Source organism: Mustelus asterias, unplaced genomic scaffold, assembly GCF_964213995.1.
Source record: "Mustelus asterias unplaced genomic scaffold, sMusAst1.hap1.1 HAP1_SCAFFOLD_2784, whole genome shotgun sequence".
NCBI lineage: Eukaryota > Metazoa > Chordata > Chondrichthyes > Carcharhiniformes > Triakidae > Mustelus > Mustelus asterias.
In genome coordinates, this window is record NW_027592729.1 from 7,501 (window position 1) to 32,150 (window position 24,650).

A 24,650-nucleotide genomic window follows, 5' to 3' on the forward strand; every position below is an offset into this window, starting at 1 on the left:
GTTGTTGCCATATCAACACCCTGAGAGACTGGGCCCCATCCAACTGGATATCTATCTCCTGTTGGGAATATCGAGGGATACAGTTAGAGAGGAGCCGGAGAGAGAGAGAGACGCTGGGAATGTCTACTCTCCATCCCAAACCCAATCCCAAATCCAATCCCAATCCCAATCCCAATCCCAAACCCAATCCCAATCCCAAACCCAAACCCAATCCGAAACCCAAACCCAATCCCAAACCCAAACCCAAACCCAATCCCAATCCCAATCCCAAACCCAAAACCAAACCCAAACCCAACCCCAAACCCAAACCCAATCCCAAACCCAAACCCAATCCAAACCCAATCCCAAACCCAAATCCAAACCCAATCCCAAACCCAATCCCAAACCCAATCCCAATCCCAAACCCAAACCCAATCCGAAACCCAAACCCAATCCCAAACCCAAACCCAAACCCAATCCCAATCCCAATCCCAAACCCAAAACCAAACCCAAACCCAATCCCAAACCCAAACCCAATCCCAAACCCAAACCCAATCCAAACCCAATCCCAAACCCAAATCCAAACCCAATCCCAAACCCAATCCCAAACCCAATCCCAAACCCAATCCCAATCCCAAACCCAATCCCAAACCCAATACCAATCCCAAACCCAATCCCAAACCCAAACCCAAACCCAATCCCAATCCCAATCCCAATCCCAAACCCAATCCCAAACCCAATCCCAATCCCAATCCCAAATCCAATCCCAAATCCCAACCCCAATCCCAAACCCAATCCCAATCCCAAATCCAATCCCAAATCCCAACCCCAATCCCAAACCCAAACCCAAACCCAAACCCAATGCCAGACCCAAACCCAATCCCAAACCCAAACCCAATCCCAAACCCAATCCCAAACCCAAACCCAATCCCAATCCCAAACCCAAACCCAATCCCAAACACAAACCCAATCCCAAACCCAAACCCAATCCCAAACCCAAACCCAATCCCAAACCCAAACCCAAACCCAATCCCAAACCCAATCACAATCCGAAACCCAAAACTAACAGCCAACCAAGGTGAGTGTGCGTGGGGAGTGTTTGATGGGGGACAGTGCAGAGGGAGCTTTACTCTGTATCTAACCCCGTGCTGTACCTGTCCTGGGAGTGTTTGATGGGGGACAGTGCAGAGGGAGCTTTACTCTGTATCTAACCCTGTGCTGTACCTGTCCTGGGAGTGTTTGATGGGGGACAGTGTAGAGGGAGCTTTACTCTGTATCTAACCCCGTGCTGTACCTGTCCTGGGAGTGTTTGATGGGGACAGTGCAGAGGGAGCTTTACTCTGTATCTAACCCCGTGCTGTACCTGTCCTGGGAGTGTTTGATGGGGATAGTGTAGAGGGAGCTTTACTCCGTATCTAACCCCGTGCTGTACCTGTCCTGGGAGTGTTTGATGGGGACAGTGTAGAGGGAGCTTTACTCTGTATCGAACCCCGTGCTGTACCTGTCCTGGGAGTGTTTGATGGGGACAGTGTAGAGGGAGCTTTACTCTGTATCTAACCCCGTGCTGTACCTGTCCTGGGAGTGTTTGATGGGGACAGTGTTGAGAGAGCTTTACTCTGTATCTAACCGCGTGCTGTACCTGTCCTGGGAGTGTTTGATGGGGGATAGTGTAGAGGGAGCTTTACTGTGTATCTAACCCCGTGCTGTACCTGTCCTGGGTGTGTTTGATGGGGACAGTGTAGAGGGAGCTTTACTCTGTATCTAACCCCGTGCTGTACCTGTCCTGAGAGTGTTTGATGGGAACAGTGTAGAGGGAGCTTTACTCTGTATCTAACCCCGTGCTGTACCTGTCCTGGGAGTGTTTGATGGGGGACAGTGCAGAGGGAGCTTTACTCTGTATCTAACCCCGTGCTGTACCTGTCCTGGGTGTGTTTGATGGGGACAGTGTAGAGGGAGCTTTACTCTGTATCTAACCCCGTGCTGTACCTGTCCTGGGAGTGTTTGATGGGGGACAGTGTAGAGGGAGCTTTACTCTGTATCTAACCCCGTGCTGTACCTGTCCTGGGTGTGTTTGATGGGGACAGTGTAGAGGGAGCTTTACTCTGTATCTAACCCCGTGCTGTACCTGTCCTGGGAGTGTTTGATGGGGGATAGTGTAGAGGGAGCTTTACTCTGTATCTAACCCCGTGTGGTACCTGTCCTGGGAGTGTTTGATGGGGACAGTGTAGAGGGAGCTTTACTCTGTATCTAACCCCATGCTGTACCTGTCCTGGGAGTGTTTGATGGGGACAGTGTAGAGGGAGCTTTACTCTGTATCTAACCCCGTGCTGTACCTGTCCTGGGAGTGTTTGATGGGGACAGTGTAGAGGGAGCTTTACTCTGTATCTAACCCCGTGCTGTACCTGTCCTGGGGGTGTTTGATGGGGGACAGTGTAGAGGGAGCTTTACTCTGTATCTAACCCCGTGCTGTACCTGTCCTGGGAGTGTTTGATGGGGGACAGTGTAGAGGGAGCTTTACTCTGTATCTAACCCCGTGCTGTACCTGTCTGGGAGTGTTTGATGGGGCACAGTGTAGAGGGAGCTTTACTCTGTATCTAACCCCGTGCTGTTCCTGTCCTGGGAGTGTTTGATGAGGACAGTGTAGAGGGAGCTTTACTCTGTATCTAACCCCGTGCTGTACCTGTCCTGGGAGTGTTTGATGGGGACAGTGTAGAGGGAGCTTTACTCTGTATCTAACCCCGTGCTGTACCTGCCCTGGGAGTGTTTGATGGGGGACAGTGTAGAGGGAGCTTTACTCTGTATCTAACCCCGTGTTGTACCTGCCCTGGGAGTGTTTGATGGGGACAGAGTAGAGGGAGCTTTACTCTGTTTCTAACCCCGTGCTGTACCTGTCCTGGGAGTGTTTGATGGGAAAGTATAGAGGGAGCTTTATTCTGTATCTAACCCCATGCTGTAACTGTCCTGGGAGTGTTTGATGGGGGACAGTGTAGAGGGAGCTTTACTCTGTATCTAACCCCGTGTGGTACCTGTCCTGGGAGTGTTTGATGGGGACAGTGTAGAGGGAGCTTTACTCTGTATCTAACCCCATGCTGTACCTGTCCTGGGAGTGTTTGATGGGGACAGTGTAGAGGGAGCTTTACTCTGTATCTAACCCCGTGCTGTACCTGTCCTGGGAGTGTTTGATGGGGACAGTGTAGAGGGAGCTTTACTCTGTATCTAACCCCGTGCTGTACCTGTCCTGGGGGTGTTTGATGGGGGACAGTGTAGAGGGAGCTTTACTCTGTATCTAACCCTGTGCTGTACCTGTCCTGGGAGTGTTTGATGGGGGACAGTGTAGAGGGAGCTTTACTCTGTATCTAACCCCGTGCTGTACCTGTCCTGGGAGTGTTTGATGGGGCACAGTGTAGAGGGAGCTTTACTCTGTATCTAACCCCGTGCTGTTCCTGTCCTGGGAGTGTTTGATGAGGACAGTGTAGAGGGAGCTTTACTCTGTATCTAACTCCGTGCTGTACCTGTCCTGGGAGTGTTTGATGGGGGACAGTGTAGATTGAGCTTTACTCTGTATCTAACCCTGTGCTGTACCTGTCCTGGGAGTGTTTGATGGGGGACAGCGTAGAGGGAGCTTTACTCTGTATCTAACCCCGTGCTGTACCCGTCCTGGGAGTGTTTGATGGGGGACAGTGTAGAGAGAGCTTTACTCTGTATCTAACCCCGTGCTGTACCCGTCCTGGGAGTGTTTGATGGGGACAGTGTAGAGGGAGCTTTACTCTGTATCTAACCCCGTGCTGTACCTGCCCTGGGAGTGTTTGATGGGGGACAGTGTAGAGGGAGCTTTACTCTGTATCTAACCCCGTGCTGTACCTGTCCTGGGAGTGTTTGATGGGGACAGTGTCGAGGGAGCTTTACTCTGTATCTAACCCCGTGCTGTACCTGTCCTGGGAGTGTTTGATGGGGACAGTGTCGAGGGAGCTTTACTCTGTATCTAACCCCGTGCTGTACCTGTCCTGGGAGTATTTGATGGGGACAGTGTAGAGGGAGCTTTACTCTGTATCTAACCCCGTGCTGTACCTGTCCTGGGAGTGTTTGATGGGGACAGTGTAGAGGGAGCTTTACTCTGTATCTAACCCCGTGCTGTACCAGTCCTGGGAATGTTTGATGGGGACAGTGTAGAGGGAGCTTTACTCTGTATCTAACCCCGTGCTGTACCTGTCCTGGGAGTGTTTAATGGGGAAAGTGTAGAGGGAGCTTTACTCTGTATCAAACCCCGTGCTGTACCTGTCCTGGGAGTGTTTGATGGGGGACAGTGTAGAGGGAGCTTTACTCTGTATCTTACCCCGTGTGGTACCTGTCCTGGGAGTGTTTGATGGGGGACAGTGTAGAGGGAGCTTTACTCTGTATCTAACCCCGTGCTGCACCTGTCCTGGGAGTGTTTGATGGGGGACAGTGCAGAGGGAGCTTTACTCTGTATCTAACCCCGTGCTGTACCTGTCCTGACAGTGTTTGATGGGGGACAGTGTAGAGGGAGCTTTACTCTGTATCTAACCCCGTGCTGTACCTGTCCTGACAGTGTTTGATGGGGGACAGTGCAGAGGGAGCTTTACTCTGTATCTAACCCCGTGCTGTACCTGTCCTGGGAGTGTTTGATGGGGGACAGTGTAGAGGGAGCTTTACTCTGTATCTAACCCCGTGCTGTACCTGTCCTGGGAGTGTTTGATGGGGGACAGTGTAGAGGGAGCTTTACTCTGTATCTAACCCCGTGCTGTACCTGTCCTGGGAGTGTTTGATGGGGGACAGTGTAGAGGGAGCTTTACTCTGTATCTAACCCCGTGCTGTACCTGTCCTGGGAGTGTTTGATGGGGGACAGTGTAGAGGGAGCTTTACTCTGTATCTAACCCCGTGTGGTACCTGTCCTGGGAGTGTTTGATGGGGGACAGTGTGGAGGGAGCTTTACTCTGTATCTAACCGCGTGCTGTACCTGCCCTGGGAGTGTTTGATGGGGGACAGTGTAGAGGGAGCTTTACTCTGTATCTAACCCCATGTTGTACCTGTCCTGGGAGTGTTTGATGGGGACAGAGTAGAGGGAGCTTTACTCTGTATCTAACCCCGTGCTGTACCTGTCCTGGGAGTGTTTGATGGGGACAGTGTAGAGGGAGCTTTACTCTGTATCTAACCCCGTGCTGTACCTGTCCTGGGAGTGTTTGATGGGGGACAGTGCAGAGGGAGCTTTACTCTGTATCTAACCCCGTGCTGTATCTCTCCTGGGTGTGTTTGATGGGGGGACAGTGTAGAGGGAGATTTACTCAGAATCTCACCTCCTCCCACATGGGAGTTGTGACTTGGTTTAAGACACTCGTTTGAGCTTTCTTCTCAAAATAACCATTCGTGTCCGCTTCAAAACTGCAGTAAACATCTTCCAGAGAAAAATAGAAATATACACTGTTAGATACACTGTCCTTTCCCCCTCTGGGACCGGGTGTCACAGTGCGTTAGATACACTGTCCTTTCCCCCTCTGGGACCGGGTGTCACAGTGCGTTAGACACACTGTCCTTTCCCCCTCTGGGACCGGGTGTCACAGTGCGTTAGATACACTGTCCTTTCCCCCTCTGGGACCGGGTGTCACAGTGCGTTAGATACACTGTCCTTTCCCCCTCTGGGACCGGGTGTCACAGTGCGTTAGATACACTGTCCTTTCCCCCTCTCGGACCGGGTGTCACAGTGCATTAGATACACTGTCCTTTCCCCCTCTGGGACCGGGTGTCACAGTGCGTTAGATACACTGTCCTTTCCCCCTCTGGGACCGGGTGTCACAGTGCGTTAGATACACTGTCCTTTCCCCCTCTGGGACCGGGTGTCACAGTGCGTTAGATACACTGTCCTTTCCCCCTCTGGGACCGGGTGTCACAGTGTGTTAGATACACTGTCCTTTCCCCCTCTGGGACCGGGTGTCACAGTGCGTTAGATACACTGTCCTTTCCCCCTCTGGGACCGGGTGTCACAGTGCGTTAGATACACTGTCCTTTCCCCCTCTGGGACCGGGTGTCACAGTGCGTTAGATACACTGTCCTTTCCCCCTCTGGGACCGGGTGTCACAGTGCGTTAGATACACTGTCCTTTCCCCCTCTGGGACCGGGTGTCACAGTGCGTTAGATACACTGTTGTTCCTTCCTCCCTGTTCCTTACTGATTGGCGCAGTGAATCCGGAGATCGAGTGGATCTTGAGGCTGATTGTCCCTCGTAGAATTCTCTCCTCTGGTTCTGAAAAGAGGGAAATTGTATCAGGGTCAACGCGCTCGGAACTGAAATCTGCCCTGCTGCTGCCCAAATCCCCCTCCTCACTCAACCCTCACCTGGCTAATCCCTCGCCAGCGCACTCACTCTCCCGATTTCCTGGAACTCTGCATTCTGCCCAACTGAGTTTGTCTCCCTCCGTTCCCGTTTCCCAATTCACTCTGCCTCGCTGTTTCTTCAACCGAATCGATCATGAAGAAGCCCCACCAACGCCTCTACTTTCTCAGGAGGCTAAGGAAATTCGACATGTCAGCTACGACTCTCACCAACTTTTACAGATGCCCCATAGAAAGCATTCTTTCCGGGTGTATCACAGCTCGGTCTGGGGCTCCTGCTCTGCCCAAGACCGCAAGGAACTACAAAGGGTCGTGAATGTAGCCCAGTCCCATCACGCAAACCCCAGCCTCCCATCCATTAACTCTATCAGACCCCACTTGGAGTACTGTGCTCAGTTCTGGTCGCCTCATTACAGGAAGGATGTGGAAAAGATTGAAAGGGTGCAGAGGCGATTTACAAGGATGTTGCCTGGATTGAGTGGCATGCCTTATGAGGATAGGCTGAGGGAGCTCGGTCTTTTCTCCTTGGAGAGACGTAGGATGAGAGGAGACCTAATAGAGGTATATAAGATGTTGAGAGGCATAGATCGGGTGGACTCTCAGAGGCTTTTTCCCAGGGTGGAAATGGCTGCTACGAGAGGACACGGGTTTAAGGTGCTGGGGGGTAGGTACAGGGGAAATGTTAGGGGGAAGTTTTTCACACAGAGGGTGGTGGGCGAGTGGAATCGGCTGCCGTCAGTGGTGGTGGAGGCAAACTCAATAGGGTCTTTTAAGAGACTCCTGGATGAGTACATGGGGCTTAATAGGATGGAGGGTTATAGGTCGGCCTGGAAGGTAGGGATATGTTCGGCACAACTTATGGGGCCGAAGGGCCTGTTTTGTGCTGTAGTTTGTCCATGTTTCTATCTACACTTCCCGCTGCCTCGGGGAAAAGCAGCCGGCATAATCAAGGACCCCCCCACGCACCCCGGGCATTCTCTCTTCCACCTTTTTCCATCGGGAAAAAGATACAAAAGTCTGAGGTCACGTACCGACCGACTCAAGAACAGCTTCTTCCCTGCTGCTGTCAGACTTTTGAATGGACCTACCTGGCATTAAGTTGATCTTTCTCTACACCCCGAGCTGTGACTGTAACACTACATTCTGCACCCTCTCCTTTCCTTCTCTATGAACGGTATGCTTTGTCTGTATAGCGCGCAAGAAACAATACTTTTCACTGTCACCCAATACACGTGACAATAATAAATCAAATCCTTTTCCTTCTCCCCTCTGTACTTCCAATCCACCGAACCTGCACACCTTTGGACACTAAGGGGCAATTTAGCATGGCCAATCTGCCTAACCCGCACATCTTTGGACACTAAGGGACAATTTAGCACGGCCAATCCACCTAACCCACACATCTTTGGACACTAAGGGACAATTTAGCATGGCCAATCCCCCTAACCTAATAATAAATCGCATCAAATCCTTTTCCTCCTCCCCTCTGTACTCTATGAATGGTATGCTTTGTCTGTATAGCGCGCAGGAAACAATACTTTTCACTGGATACTAATACATGTGACAATAATAAATCAAATCTAATCAAATCAATCTAACCTTGCGTGATTCATACACTAGGACACCCAGATCCCTCTACCCCTCAGAGCTCTGTGTACAGTTCTGGTCACCCTATTATAGAAAGGATATTATTAAACTAGAAAGAGTGCAGAAAAGATTTACTAGGATGCTACCGGGACTTGATGGATTGAGTTATAAGGAGAGGCTGGATAGACTGGGACTTTTTTCTCTGGAGCGTAGGAGGCTGAGGGGTGATCTTATCGAGGTCTATAAAATAATGAGGGGCACAGACCAGCTCGATAGTCAATATCTTTTCCCAAAGGTAGGGGAGTCTAAAACTAGAGGGCATAGGTTTAAGGTGAGAGGGGAGAGATACAAAAGTGTCCAGAGGGGCAATTTTTTCACACAGAGGGTGGTGAGTGTCTGGAACGAGCTGCCAGAGGTAGTAGTAGAGGCGGGTACAATTTTGTCTTTTAAAAAGCATTTAGATAGTTACATGGGTATAGAGGGATATGGGCCAAATGTGGACAATTGGGATTAGCTTGGGGGTTTAAAAAAAAGGGTGGCATGGACAAGTTGGGCCGAAGGGCCTGTTTCCCTGCCTCTATGACTCTATCACCTTGGCAACCTGCGTTACCACTTTGAGGGAACTGTGGACCTGACTGCCCAGATCCCTCTGTACGTTAATGTTCCCAAAGGTTCTGCCATTGGCAGTATAACTCACACCTAAATTCGATCCTCCAAAATACACTACCTCGCCGTTTGATGAGGGGGTCGAGAGATTCCACACCACCCCCACCCCGCCTCGGCTGCCCCCCCACCCACCCGCCTGCCTCCGCCGGAAGTGTCGCCCCCTGGTGACGGAGTCTTACCTTCCACGTTACTGTGCAGCGGAACGCAGTGCGTCGTCCGTTGAGTGATGTAGCTGTTGATGAGGCTGTGGATCTCGCTGGGGTTGGCGGAGAAGTTCTGGAAGCCTGCGGGGAGGGATAAAGTCAAAGTTGCGTGATTCGGGGGGGGGAGAGGGTGGCGGGGGACGGAGGTAGGCCCAGAAAATTGGAGACGGAAGGCTTCACCAATCAACCACGGGCCTAGTACCGAACTGGTCAATCGGATGGGCCTGCGATGGGGTTAAGGTCTACCTGAAGCACTCGTGTACGCGCACACACAGGAGGAGATGGCCTCGTGGTATTAGCACGAGATTATTAACCCAGAAACTCAGCTGGGGACCCCGGGTTCGAATCCCGCCCACGGCAGATGGTGGAATTTGAATTCGATAAAAAAAATATTGGCATGGCCAATCCCCCTAACCCGCACATCTTTGGACACTAAGGGACAATTTAGCACGGCCAATCCACCTAACCTGCACATCTTTGGACACTAAGGGACAATTTAGCACGGCCAATCCACCCAACCTACACATCTTTGGACACTAAGGGGCAATTTAGCACGGCCAATCCACCTAACCTACACATCTTTGGACACTAAGGGACAATTTAGCATGGCCAATCCACCTAACCTACACATCTTTGGACACTAAGGGGCAATTTAGCACGGCCAATCCACCTAACCTGCACATCTTTGGACACTAAGGGACAATTTAGCATGGCCAATCCACCTAACCTGCACATCTTTGGACACTAAGGGGCAATTTAGCACGGCCAATCCACCTAACCTACACATCTTTGGACACTAAGGGGCAATTTAGCATGGCCAATCCACCGAACCTGCACATCTTTGGACACTGAGGGGCAAGTTAGCATGGCCAATCCCCCTAACCTACACATCTTTGGACACTAAGGGACAATTTAGCATGGCCAATCCACCTAACTCGCACATCTTTGGACACTAAGGGGCAATTTAGCATGGCCAATCCACTAAACCTACATACCTTTGGACACTAAGGGGCAATTTAGCATGGCCAATCCCCCTAACCTACACATCTTTGGACACTAAGGGGCAATTTAGCATGGCCAATCCACCTAACCTGCACATCTTTGGACACTAAGGGGCAATTTAGCACGGCCAATCCACCTAACCTACACATCTTTGGACACTAAGGGGCAATTTAGCATGGCCAATCCACCGAACCTGCACATCTTTGGACACTGAGGGGCAAGTTAGCATGGCCAATCCCCCTAACCTACACATCTTTGGACACTAAGGGACAATTTAGCATGGCCAATCCACCTAACTCGCACATCTTTGGACACTAAGGGGCAATTTAGCATGGCCAATCCACTAAACCTACATACCTTTGGACACTAAGGGGCAATTTAGCATGGCCAATCCCCCTAACCTACACATCTTTGGACACTAAGGGGCAATTTAGCATGGCCAATCCACCTAACCCGCACATCTTTGGACACTAAGGGACAATTTAGCATGGCCAATCCACCCTAACCTACACACCTTTGGACACTAAGGGGCTATTTAGCATGGCCAATCCCCCTAACCTGCACATCTTTGGACACTAAAGGACAGCAGTGCTGACCCTCTGTGCCACCGTGCCGTCCTCAGAGAATGTTCCCGATGTTGGGGGGAGTCCAGAACCAGGGGGGGTCACAGTTTGAGGATAAGGGGGGAACCTTTTAGGGACTGAGGTGGGAGAAATGTCTTCACCCAGAGGGTGGGGAATGTGTGGAATTCACTCCCACAGGAAGTAGTTGAGGACAAAACGTTGTGTGGTTTCAGGAAGGAATTGGATTTCGCTCTTGGGGCGAAAGGGATGGAGGGATATGGGGGGGAAGGGGGGGTCAGGATATTGAGTTGGATGATCAGCCATGATGGTGATGAATGGCGGGGCATGCTGGACGGGCAGAATGGCCTCCTCCTGCTTCTAGTTTCTATGTTTCTATGCCCAACCCTAGTTGTCCTTGGTAAGGAGGTGAGATGGCCGCCATCTTGAACCTGCTACCGTTCCCCCGTGTGTGTGTGTGATGTAGGTACACCCACAGCGCTGTTAGGGAGGGAGCTCCAGGATTTTGACCCCAGCCACGGTGAAGGAACAGCCGATATATTTCCAAGTCGGGATGGTGTGGGAGGCTCGGAGGGGGGAAACTTGTAGACGGTGGGTGTTCCCCATGCGTCTCCTGCCTCCTCTTGTCCTTCTTGGTGGGTGGAGGTGGTGGGTTTGGAAGGTGCTGAGGAAGGAGCCTTGGCGAGTCGCTGCGGGGCATCTTGTAGACGGTTCACACGGGCTGTCGCTGTGTTGGAGGGAGTGAGTGTCGAAGGTGGGGGTTAGCGTGTCAATCGAGCGGGGGGAGGCTGCTTTGTCCTGGATGGTGTGGAGCTTCTCCAGTGTCGTTGGGAGCCGCACCCATCCAGGCGAGTGGAGAGTGTCCCTTCACACTCCTGACTTGTGTCCTTGTGGATGGTGGGACAGGCTTTGGGAAGGAGGGAGTCAGGAGGTGAGTTACTCTCTGCAGGATTCCCAGCCTCTGACCTGCTCTGGGAGCCACAGGATTGATACGGCCGGGTCCCCGTTCATAGAACATAGAACAGTACAGCACAGAACAGGCCCTTCGGCCCACGATGTTGTGCCGACCTTCATCTGAAACCAAGATCAAGCTATCCCACTCCCTATCATCCTGGTGTGCTCCATGTGCCTATCCAATAACCGCTTAAATGTTCCTAAAGTGTCTGACTCCACTATCACTGCAGGCAGTCCATTCCACACCCCAACCACTCTCTGCGTAAAGAACCTACCTCTGATATCCTTCCTGTATCTCCCACCACGAACCCTATAGTTATGCCCCCTTGTAATAGCTCCATCCACCCGAGGAAATAGTCTTTGAACGTTCACTCTATCTATCCCCTTCATCATTTTATAAACCTCTATGAAGTCTCCCCTCAGCCTCCTCCGCTCCAGAGAGAACAGCCCTAGCTCCCTCAACCTTTCCTCATAAGACCTACCCTCCAAACCAGGCAGCATCCTGGTAAATCTCCTCTGCACTCTTTCCAGCGCTTCCACATCCTTCTTATAGTGAGGTGACCAGAACTGCACACAATATTCCAAATGTGGTCTCACCAAGGTCCTGTACAGTTGCAGCATAACCCCACGGCTCTTAAACTCCAACCCCCTGTTAATAAAAGCTAACACACTATAGGCCTTCTTCACAGCTCTATCCACTTGAGTGGCAACCTTTAGAGATCTGTGGATATGGACCCCAAGATCTCTCTGTTCCTCCACAGTCTTCAGAACCCTACCTTTGACCCTGTAATCCATGGAATGAGAAAAAAACCCCACACACACGTGTGTGCACACACGTGTGATCGGATACACGCACACACAGTGAGGTCATCAGGTTAAACCATTGGCCGAATTTCAGGCCCAATCACTATTCCCAGGTGACAGTCGCCATGTTACTCCGAGGTTTGGCTCACACGGGCAGGGAAGGTCGCTCCCCCTCCTCGTTCTCCAGCCATTCCCCCTCCCTGTTCTCCAGCCATTCCCCCTCCCCGGAATAGGCAGCCACTAGCCAGCCTCTCCAACATGGCTGCCATTGGGTTGTGGCTGGGTTGACTGGGGATCAGGACCTGGGCCTGGGTGCCCACTGAAGCCTGACCACGAAGGCCGACCGTCTGCTGGTGGCCATTCGAACCAGAAGGGGGCGCCAACAAGACCTCACTCAAGACCATCCGCCCTGCGACACATCCTCCACCTTTGACCCCCAATCAATCCCGTGTCCCAACTCACAGGATATCCCAGTTCACACCAACACCCGCCCCCCTCAACCTCCCCGACCGCTGGCTCTCATTGGCTCCCAGCCCTGTAACACCGCCATTTTAAGATTCGAATCCTCCATTGTACTCATTCCCCCCCTCCCTATCTCCGCACCCTCCTCCAGCCCCGACAGCCCCTCCATATCTCTGTAACCTCCTCCAGCCCCGACAGCCCCTCCCTATCTCTGTAACCTCCTCCAGCCCCGACAGCCCCTCCCTATCTCTGTAACCTCCTCCAGCCCCGACACCCCCTCCCTATCTCCGCACCCTCCTCCAGCCCCGACAGCCCCTCCCTATCTCTGTAACCTCCTCCAGCCCCGACAGCCCCTCCCTATCTCTGTAACCTCCTCCAGCCCCGATACACCCTCCCTATCTCCGCACCCTCCTCCAGCCCCGACACCCCCTCCCTATCTCTGTAACCTCCTCCAGCCGCTACACCCCCTCCCTATCTCCACACCCTCCTCCAGCCCCGACACCCCTCCCTATCTCCGCACCCTCCTCCAGCCCCGACAGCCTCTCCCTATCTCTGTAACCTCCTCCAGCCCCGACAGCCCCTCCCTATCTCTGTAACCTCCTCCAGCCCCGACACCCCCTCCCTATCTCTGTAACCTCCTCCAGCTCCGACAGCCCCTCCCTATCTCTGTAACCTCCTCCAGCCCCGATACACCCTCCCTATCTCCGCACCCTCCTCCAGCCCCGACACCCCCTCCCTATCTCTGTAACCTCCTCCAGCCCCGACATCCCCTCCCTATCTTTGTAACCTACTCCAGCCCCTACACCCCCTCCCTATCTCCGTAACCTCCACCAGCCCCTACACCCCCTCCCTATCTCTGTAACCTCCCCCAGCCCCCTACACCCCTCCCGATCTCTGTAACCTCCTCCAGCCCCTACACCCCTCCCTATCTTCGCACCCTCCTCCAGCCCCGACACCCCCTCCCTATCTCCGCACCCTCCTCCAGCCCCGACACCCCCTCCCTATCTCCGCACCCTCCTCCAGACCCTACACCCCCTCCCTATCTCCGCACCCTCCTCCAGCCTCTACACCCCTCCTGATCTCTGTAACCCCCTCCAGCCCACTACACCCCCTCCCTATCTCTGTAACCTTCTCCAGCCCCTACACCCCCTCCCTATCTCTGTAACCTCCTCCAGCCCCTACACCCCTCTCTATCTCTGTAACCTCCTCCAGCCCCTACACCCCCTCCCTATCTCTGTAATCTCCTCCAGCCCCTACACCCCTCCCTATCTCTGTAACCTCCTCCAGCCCCTACACCCCTCCCTATCTCTGTAACCTCCTCCAGCCCCTACACCCCTCCCTATCTCTGTAACCTCCTCCAGCCCACTACACCTCCTCCCTATCTCTGTAACCTCCTCCAGCCCCTACATCCCTCCCTATCTCTGTAACCTCCTCCAGCCCCCTACACCCCTCCCTATCTCTGTAACCTCCTCCAGCCCCAACACCCCCTCCCTATCTCTGTAACATCCTCCAGTCCCCTACACCCCCTCCCTATCTCTGTAACCTCCTCCAGCCCCCTACATCCCTCCCTATCTCTATAACCTCCTCCAGCCCCTACACCCCCTCCCTATCTCTGTAACATCCTCCAGTCCCCTACACCCCCTCCCTATCTCTGTAACCTCCTCCAGCCCCCTACACCCCCTCCCTATCTCTGTAACCTCCTCCAGCCCCTACACCCCTCCCTATCTCTGTAACCCCCTCCAGCCCCCTACACCCCTCCCTATCTCTGTAACCTCCTCCAGCCCCCTACACCCCTCCCTATCTCTGTAACCTCCTCCAGCCCCCTACACCCTCCCAATCTCTGTAACCCTCCTCCAGCCTCCTACACCCCCTCCCTATCTCTGTAACCTCCTCCAGCCCCTACACCCCTCCCTATCTCTGTAACCTCCTCCAGCTCCCTACACCCCCTCCCTATCTCTGTAACCTCCTCCAGCCCCCGACACCCCCAACCTATCTCTGTAACCTCCTCCAGCCCCCTACACCCCCTCCCTATCTCTGTAACCTCCTCCAGCCCCCTACACCCCTCCCTATCTCTGTAACCTCCTCCAGCCCCTACACCCCCTCCCTATCTCTGTAACCTCCTCCAGCCCCCTACACCCCCTCCCTATCTCTGTAACCTCCTCCAGCCCCTACACCCCCTCCCTATCTCTGTAACCTCCTCCAGCCCCCTACACCCCCTCCCTATCTCTGTAACCTCCTCCAGCCCCTACACCCCCTCCCTATCTCTGTAACCTCCTCCAGCCCCCTACACCCCCTCCCTATCTCTGTAACCTCCTCCAGCCCCTACACCCCCTCCCTATCTCAGTAACCCCCTCCAGCCCCCTACACCCCCTCCCTATCTCTGTAACCTCCTCCAGCCCCTACACCCCCTCCCTATCTCTGTAACCTCCTCCAGCCCCTACACCCCCTCCCTATCTCAGTAACCCCCTCCAGCCCCCTACACCCCCTCCCTATCTCTGTAACCTCCTCCAGCTTCTACACCCCCTCCCGATCTCTGTAACCCTCTCCAGCCCCCTACACCCCCTCCCGATCTCTGTAACCCTCTCCAGCCCCTACACCCCCTCCCTATCTCTGTAACCCTCTCCAGCCCCTACACCCCCTCCCTATCTCTGTAACCTCCTCCAGCCCCTACACACCCTCCCTATCTCTGTAACCTCCTCCAGCCCCTACACCCCCTCCCTATCTCTGTAACCTCCTCCAGCCCCCTACACCCCCTCCCTATCTCTGTAACCCCCTCCAGCCCCTACACCCCCTCCCTATCTCTGTAACCTCCTCCAGCCCCTACACCCCTCCCTATCTCTGTAACCTCCTCCAGCCCCCTACACCCCTCCCTATCTCTGTAACCTCCTCCAGCCCCTACACCCCTCCCTATCTCTGTAACCTCCTCCAGCCCCGACACCACTCCCTATCTCTGTAACCTCCTCCAGCCCCGACACCCCCTCCCTATCTCTGTAACCTCCTCCAGCCCCGACACCCCCTCCCTATCTCCGCACCCTCCTCCAGCCCCTACACCCCCTCCCTATCTCTGTAACCTCCTCCAGTCCCGACACCTCTCCCTATCTCTGTAACCTCCTCCAGCCCCGACATCCCCTCCCTATCTTTGTAACCTACTCCAGCCCCTACACCCCCTCCCGATCTCTGTAACCTCCTCCAGCCCCTACACCCCTCCCTATCTCCGCACCCTCCTCCAGCCCCGACATCCCCTCCCTATCTTCGCACCCTCCTCCAGCCCCGACACCCCCTCCCTATCTCCGCACCCTCCTCCAGCCCCGACACCCCCTCCCTATCTCCGCACCCTCCTCCAGACCCTACACCCCCTCCCTATCTCCGCACCCTCCTCCAGCCCCGACACCCCCTCCCTATCTCCGCACCCTCCTCCAGCCCCGACACCCCCTCCCTATCTCCGCACCCTCCTCCAGCCTCTACACCCCTCCTGATCTCTGTAACCCCCTCCAGCCCCTACACCCCCTCCCTATCTCTGTAACCTTCTCCAGCCCCTACACCCCCTCCCTATCTCTGTAACCTCCTCCAGCCCCCGACACCCCCTCTCTATCTCTGTAATCTCCTCCAGCCCCCTACACCCCCTCCCTATCTCTGTAACCTCCTCCAGCCCCCTACACCCTCCCTATCTCTGTAACCTCCTACAGCCCCTACACCCCCTCCCTATCTCTGTAACCTCCTCCAGCCCCCTACACCCCTCCCTATCTCTGTAACCTCCTCCAGCCCCCTACACCCTCCCAATCACTGTAACCCTCCTCCAGCCTCCTACACTCCCTCACTATCTCTGTAACCTCCTCCAGCCCCTACACCCCCTCCCTATCTCTGTAACCTCCTCCAGCCCCTACACCCCTCCCTATCTCTGTAACCTCCTCCAGCTCCCTACACCCCCTCCCTATCTCTGTAACCTCCTCCAGCCCCTACACCCCTCCCTATCTCTGTAACCTCCTCCAGCTCCCTACACCCCCTCCCTATCTCTGTAACCTCCTCCAGCCCCCGACACCCCCTCCCTATCTCTGTAACCTCCTCCAGCCCCCTACACCCCCTCCCTATCTCTGTAACCTCCTCCAGCCCCCTACACCCCTCCCTATCTCTGTAACCTCCTCCAGCCCCTACACCCCCTCCCTATCTCTGTAACCTTCTCCAGCCCCTACACCCCCTCCCTATCTCTGTAACCTCCTCCAGCCCCCGACACCCCCTCTCTATCTCTGTAATCTCCTCCAGCCCCCTACACCCCTCCCTATCTCTGTAACCTCCTCCAGCCCCCTACACCCCCTCCCTATCTCTGTAACCTCCTCCAGCCCCTACACCCCTCCCTATCTCTGTAACCTCCTCCAGCCCCTACACCCCTCCCTATCTCTGTAACCTCCTCCAGCCCCCTACACCCCTCCCTATCTCTGTAACCTCCTCCAGCCCCCTACACCCCCTCCCTATCTCTGTAACCTCCTCCAGCCCCCGACACCCCCTCCCTATCTCTGTAACCTCCTCCAGCCCCCTACACCCCCTCCCTATCTCTGTAACCTCCTCCAGCCCCCTACACCCCTCCCAATCTCTGTAACCTCCTCCAGCCCCTACACCCCCTCCCTATCTCTGTAACCTTCTCCAGCCCCTACACCCCCTCCCTATCTCTGTAACCTCCTCCAGCCCCCGACACCCCCTCTCTATCTCTGTAATCTCCTCCAGCCCCCTACACCCCTCCCTATCTCTGTAACCTCCTCCAGCCCCCTACACCCCCTCCCTATCTCTGTAACCTCCTCCAGCCCCTACACCCCTCCCTATCTCTGTAACCTCCTCCAGCCCCTACACCCCTCCCTATCTCTGTAACCTCCTCCAACCCTGCACCCCTCCCTATCTCTGTAACCTGCTCCAGCCCCAACACCCCCTCCCTATCTCTGTAACCTCCTCCAGCCCCTACACCCCCTCCCTATCTCTGTAACCTCCTCCAGCCCCTACACCCCCTCCCTATCTCTGTAACCTCCTCCAGCCCCTACACCCCCTCCCTATCTCTGTAACCTCCTCCAGCCCCCTACACCCCCTCCCTATCTCTGTAACCTCCTCCAGCCCCCTACACCCCCTCCCTATCTCTGTCACCTCCTCCAGCCCCCTACACCCCTCCCTATCTCTGTAACCCCCTCCAGCCCCTACACCCCCTCCCTATCTCTGTAACCTCCTCCAGCCCCTACACCCCCTCCCTATCTCTGTAACCCCCTCCAGCCCCTACACCCCCTCCCTATCTCTGTAACCTCCTCCAGCCCCTACACCCCTCCCTATCTCTGTAACCTCCGCCAGCCCCCTACACCCCTCCCTATCTCTGTAACCTCCTCCAGCCCCTACACCCCTCCCTATCTCTGTAACCTCCTCCAGCTCCCTACACCCCCTCCCTATCTCTGTAACCTCCTCCAGCCCCCGACACCCCCTCCCTATCTCTGTAACCTCCTCCAGCCCCCTACACCCCCTCCCTATCTCTGTAACCTCCTCCAGCCCCCTACACCCCTCCCTATCTCTGTAACCTCCTCCAGCCCCTACACCCCCTCCCTATCTCTGTAACCTTCTCCAGCCCCTACACCCCCTCCCTATCTCTGTAACCTCCTCCAGCCCCCGACACCCCCTCTCTATCTCTGTAATCACCTCCAGCCCCCTACACCCCTCCCTATCTCTGTAACCTCCTCCAGCCCCCTACACCCCCTCCCTATCTCTGTAACCTCCTCCAGCCCCCTACACCCCCTCCCTATCTCTGTAACCTCCTCCAGCCCCCTACACCCCCTCCCTATCTCTATAACCTCCTCCAGCCCCCTACACCCCTCCCTATCTCTGTTACATCCTCCAGTCCCCTACACCCCTCCCTATCTCTGTAACCTCCTCCAGCCCCCTACACCCTCCCAATCACTGTAACCCTCCTCCAGCCTCCTACACTCCCTCACTATCTCTGTAACCTCCTCCAGCCCCTACACCCCCTCCCTATCTCTGTAACCTCCTCCAGCCCCTACACCCCTCCCTATCTCTGTAACCTCCTCCAGCTCCCTACACCCCCTCCCTATCTCTGTAACCTCCTCCAGCCCCCGACACCCCCTCCCTATCTCTGTAACCTCCTCCAGCCCCCTACACCCCTCCCTATCTCTGTAACCTCCTCCAGCCCCTACACCCCCTCCCTATCTCTGTAACCTACTCCAGCCCCCTACACCCCCTCCCTATCTCTGTAACCTCCTCCAGCCCCTACACCCCCTCCCTATCTCTGTAACCTCCTCCAGCCCCTACACCCCCTCCCTATCTCAGTAACCCCCTCCAGCCCCCTACACCCCCTCCCTATCTCTGTAACCTCCTCCAGCCCCTACACCCCCTCCCTATCTCTGTAACCTCCTCCAGCCCCTACACCCCCTCCCTATCTCAGTAACCCCCTCCAGCCCCCTACACCCCCTCCCTATCTCTGTAACCTCCTCCAGCTTCTACACCCCCTCCCGATCTCTGTAACCTCCTCCAGCCCCCTACACCCCCTCCCTATCTCTGTAACCTCCTCCAGCCCCTACACCCCCTCCCTATCTCAGTAACCCCCTCCAGCCCCCTACACCCCCTCCCTATCTCTGTAACCTCCTCCAGCCCCCTACACCCTCCCTATCTCTGTAACCTCCTACAGCCCCTACACCCCCTCCCTATCTCTGTAACCTCCTCCAGCCCCCTACACCCCTCCCTATCTCTGTAACCTCCTCCAGCCCCCTACACCCTCCCAATCACTGTAACCCTCCTCCAGCCTCCTACACTCCCTCACTATCTCTGTAACCTCCTCCAGCCCCTACACCCCCTCCCTATCTCTGTAACCTCCTCCAGCCCCTACACCCCTCCCTATCTCTGTAACCTCCTCCAGCTCCCTACACCCCCTCCCTATCTCTGTAACCTCCTCCAGCCCCTACACCCCTCCCTATCTCTGTAACCTCCTCCAGCTCCCTACACCCCCTCCCTATCTCTGTAACCTCCTCCAGCCCCCGACACCCCCTCCCTATCTCTGTAACCTCCTCCAGCCCCTACACCCCTCCCTATCTCTGTAACCTCCTCCAGCTCCCTACACCCCCTCCCTATCTCTGTAACCTCCTCCAGCCCCCGACACCCCCTCCCTATCTCTGTAACCTCCTCCAGCCCCCTACACCCCTCCCTATCTCTGTAACCTCCTCCAGCCCCTACACCCCCTCCCTATCTCTGTAACCTTCTCCAGCCCCTACACCCCCTCCCTATCTCTGTAACCTCCTCCAGCCCCCGACACCCCCTCTCTATCTCTGTAATCTCCTCCAGCCCCCTACACCCCTCCCTATCTCTGTAACCTCCTCCAGCCCCCTACACCCCCTCCCTATCTCTGTAACCTCCTCCAGCCCCTACACCCCTCCCTATCTCTGTAACCTCCTCCAGCCCCTACACCCCTCCCTATCTCTGTAACCTCCTCCAGCCCCTACACCCCTCCCTATCTCTGTAACCTCCTCCAGCTCCCTACACCCCCTCCCTATCTCTGTAACCTCCTCCAGCCCCCGACACCCCCTCCCTATCTCTGTAACCTCCTCCAGCCCCCTACACCCCCTCCCTATCTCTGTAACCTCCTCCAGCCCCCTACACCCCTCCCTATCTCTGTAACCTCCTCCAGCCCCTACACCCCCTCCCTATCTCTGTAACCTTCTCCAGCCCCTACACCCCCTCCCTATCTCTGTAACCTCCTCCAGCCCCCGACACCCCCTCTCTATCTCTGTAATCTCCTCCAGCCCCCTACACCCCCTCCCTATCTCTGTAACCTCCTCCAGCCCCCTACACCCCCTCCCTATCTCTGTAACCTCCTCCAGCCCCTACACCCCCTCCCTATCTCTGTAACCTCCTCCAGCCCCTACACCCCTCCCTATCTCTGTAACCTCCTCCAGCCCCCTACACCCCTCCCTATCTCTGTAACCTCCTCCAGCCCCCTACACCCCTCCCTATCTCTGTAACCTCCTCCAGCCCCCTACACCCCCTCCCTATCTCTGTAACCTCCTCCAGCCCCTACACCCCCTCCCTATCTCTGTAACCTCCTCCAGCCCCTACACCCCCTCCCTATCTCTGTAACCTCCTCCAGCCCACTACACCCCCTCCCTATCTCTGTAACCTCCTCCAGCCCCCTACATCCCTCCCTATCTCTGTAACCTCCTCCAGCCCCTACACCTCTCCCTATCTCTGTAACATCCTCCAGTCCCCTACACCCCCTCCCTATCTCTGTAACATCCTCCAGCCCCCTACACCCCTCCCTATCTCTGTAACATCCTCCAGTCCCCTACACCCCCTCCCTATCTCTGTAACCTCCTCCAGCCCCCTACACCCCCTCCCTATCTCTATAACCTCCTCCAGCCCCCTACACCCCTCCCTATCTCTGTTACATCCTCCAGTCCCCTACACCCCTTCCTATCTCTGTAACCTCCTCCAGCCCCCTACACCCCTCCCTATCTCTGTAACCTCCTCCAGCCCCCTACACCCCCTCCCTATCTCTGTAACCTCCTCCAGCCCCTACACCCCTCCCTATCTCTGTAACCTCCTCCAGCCCCTACACCCCTCCCTATCTCTGTAACCCCCTCCAGCCCCCTACACCCCTCCCTATCTCTGTAACCTCCTCCAGCCCCCTACACCCCTCCCTATCTCTGTAACCTCCTCCAGCCCCCTACACCCTCCCAATCACTGTAACCCTCCTCCAGCCTCCTACACTCCCTCACTATCTCTGTAACCTCCTGCAGCCCCTACACCCCCTCCCTATCTCTGTAACCTCCTCCAGCCCCTACACCCCTCCCTATCTCTGTAACCTCCTCCAGCTCCCTACACCCCCTCCCTATCTCTGTAACCTCCTCCAGCCCCCGACACCCCCTCCCTATCTCTGTAACCTCCTCCAGCCCCCTACACCCCCTCCCTATCTCTGTAACCTCCTCCAGCCCCCTACACCCCTCCCTATCTCTGTAACCTCCTCCAGCCCCTACACCCCCTCCCTATCTCTGTAACCTACTCCAGCCCCCTACACCCCCTCCCTATCTCTGTAACCTCCTCCAGCCCCTACACCCCCTCCCTATCTCAGTAACCCCCTCCAGCCCCCTACACCCCCTCCCTATCTCTGTAACCTCCTCCAGCCCCTACACCCCCTCCCTATCTCTGTAACCTCCTCCAGCCCCTACACCCCCTCCCTATCTCAGTAACCCCCTCCAGCCCCCTACACCCCCTCCCTATCTCTGTAACCTCCTCCAGCTTCTACACCCCCTCCCGATCTCTGTAACCTCCTCCAGCCCCCTACACCCCCTCCCTATCTCTGTAACCTCCTCCAGCCCCTACACCCCCTCCCTATCTCAGTAACCCCCTCCAGCCCCCTACACCCCCTCCCTATCTCTGTAACCTCCTCCAGCCCCCTACACCCTCCCTATCTCTGTAACCTCCTACAGCCCCTACACCCCCTCCCTATCTCTGTAACCTCCTCCAGCCCCGTACACCCCTCCCTATCTCTGTAACCTCCTCCAGCCCCCTACACCCCTCCCTATCTCTGTAACCTCCTCCAGCCCCCTACACCCCCTCCCTATCTCTGTAACCTCCTCCAGCCCCCTACACCCCCTCCCTATCTCTGTAACCTCCTCCAGCCCCTACACCCCCTCCCTATCTCTGTAACCTCCTCCAGCCCCTACACCCCCTCCCTATCTCTGTAACCTCCTCCAGCCCCTACACCCCCTCCCTATCTCTGTAACCTCCTCCAGCCCCCTACACCCCCTCCCTATCTCTGTAACCTCCTCCAGCCCCCTACACCCCCTCCCTATCTCTGTCACCTCCTCCAGCCCCCTACACCCCTCCCTATCTCTGTAACCCCCTCCAGCCCCTACACCCCCTCCCTATCTCTGTAACCTCCTCCAGCCCCTACACCCCCTCCCTATCTCTGTAACCCCCTCCAGCCCCTACACCCCCTCCCTATCTCTGTAACCTCCTCCAGCCCCTACACCCCTCCCTATCTCTGTAACCTCCGCCAGCCCCCTACACCCCTCCCTATCTCTGTAACCTCCTCCAGCCCCTACACCCCTCCCTATCTCTGTAACCTCCTCCAGCTCCGACACCCCTCCCTATCTCTGTAACCCCCTCCAACCCCCTACACCCCTCCCTATCTCTGTAACCTCCTCCAGCCCCCTACACCCCTCCCTATCTCTGTAACCTCCTCCAGCCCCTACACCCCTCCCTATCTCTGTAACCTCCTCCAGCCCCCTACACCCCCTCCCTATCTCTGTAACCCCCTCCAGCCCCTACACCCCTCCCTATCTCTGTAACCTCCTCCAGCCCCTACACCCCTCCCTATCTCTGTAACCTCCTCCAGCCCCCTACACCCCTCCCTATCTCTGTAACCTCCTCCAGCCCCTACACCCCTCCCTATCTCTGTAACCTCCTCCAGCTCCGACACCCCTCCCTATCTCTGTAACCCCCTCCAACCCCCTACACCCCCTCCCTATCTCTGTAACCTCCTCCAGCCCCTACACCCCTCCCTATCTCTGTAATCCCCTCCAGCCCCCTACACCCCTCCCTATCTCTGTAACCTCCTCCAGCCCCTACACCCCTCCCTATCTCTGTAACCTCCTCCAGCCCCCTACACCCCCTCCCTATCTCTGTAACCCTCTCCAGCCCCCTACACCCCCTCCCTATCTCTGTAACCTCCTCCAGCTCCTACACCCCTCCCTATCTCTGAAACCTCCCCCTACACCCCTCCCCATCTCTGTAACCCCCTCCAGCCCCTACACCCCCTCCCTATCTCTGTAACCTCCTCCAGCCCCCTACACGCCTCCCTATCTCTGTAACCTCCTCCGACCCTACAAGATCCCTGCAATCCTCCAACTCTCGAGCATCCCCCGATTCCCATCGCTCCGCCATTGGCGGCCAACCCTTCAGCTGCCTGGGGGGGGCGTCCTCTACTCAGGAAGTCCCCCCGCTAAACTGGAGAAGGAAGGGGATGAGAAGCGGGAGGGGGAAGGAATTAACGGATGAACAGGGTTGGGTGAGGGAAGGGGGAAGGGTTACATGCACGCACCGTGTTTCTTCGCCCTTTCGATGCTATCCTGCCAATCGTGCAGTTCGAACTCGGAAGACACGAGGAACAGATAGCTCTGAGGGGGGAACGGAGATAAGGGTTAGTCACAGAGGAGTCCCCGGGCGAATGGAGAGGAGGGAGAGAGGCGGGGGGGGTGGTTGTAGGGGTATCGAGCGGCTTCAGATATCAAAGGAGACATCTGTCCCTCCCGGGGAGGTGCAGACGGGGAAAGAATGGCGACCGCAATGATTCAGCAGCGTATAATGGCCATTAAAATGGCTGTTCTGGCCGAGAGCTATGCATGCTGGGAGTTTTGGTCAACTTGTAGATTAAAACTGGCCGCAGGTCGTTAAAAAAAATGCTCTGGTTTGGGAGCTGTGATCTGTGGGTTTCCCAGATGAGGGAAGTTGACCCAGACATTGTGGCTTCGAGTTTTATGGCTGTTATGTGTGGTACATGTAAAATGAGCGAAGCTTAATGGAGTTGTTCGCAAGTAATTTCATTGGATGTTTCAGCCGCGTGACCGGTTCCTGGTTGCCCAGTTGGCTGGATGACAGAGAATCTTAAAGTTTGTTTACCAGTCACAAGTATCGGTCACCTCACTATAAGAAGGATGTGGAAGCGCTGGAAAGAGTGCAGAGGAGATTTACCAGGATGCTGCCTGGTTTGGAGGGTAGGTCTTATGAGGAAAGGTTGAGGGAGCTAGGGCTGTTCTCTCTGGAGCGGAGGAGGCTGAGGGGAGACTTAATAGAGGTTTATAAAATGATGAAGGGGATAGATAGAGTGAACGTTCAAAGACTATTTCCTCGGGTGGATGGAGCTATTACAAGGGGGCATAACGATAGGGTTCGTGGTGGGAGATACAGGAAGGATATCAGAGGTAGGTTCTTTACGCAGGGAGTGGTTGGGGTGTGGAATGGACTGCCTGCAGTGATAGTGGAGTCAGACACTTTAGGAACATTTAAGCGGTTATTGGATAGGCACATGGAGCAC

General features: G+C 55.7%; 1 long non-coding RNA gene across 1 annotated transcript in view; it reads right to left on the reverse strand.

The window, feature by feature from the left end:
- Positions 1 to 24,650, reverse strand: part of LOC144490019 (uncharacterized) — a 24,724-nt gene extending 74 nt beyond the window's left edge. Inside the window, exons 1-5 of the long non-coding RNA XR_013497127.1 lie at positions 23,658 to 24,650; positions 8,757 to 8,861; positions 6,161 to 6,235; positions 5,292 to 5,389; positions 1 to 58 (exon numbers count right to left, since the gene is read on the reverse strand). The exon at positions 1 to 58 is cut by the window's left edge and continues 74 nt beyond it. This is a non-coding gene — a long non-coding RNA (uncharacterized LOC144490019). The remainder of the gene's footprint in view (positions 59 to 5,291; positions 5,390 to 6,160; positions 6,236 to 8,756; positions 8,862 to 23,657) is intronic.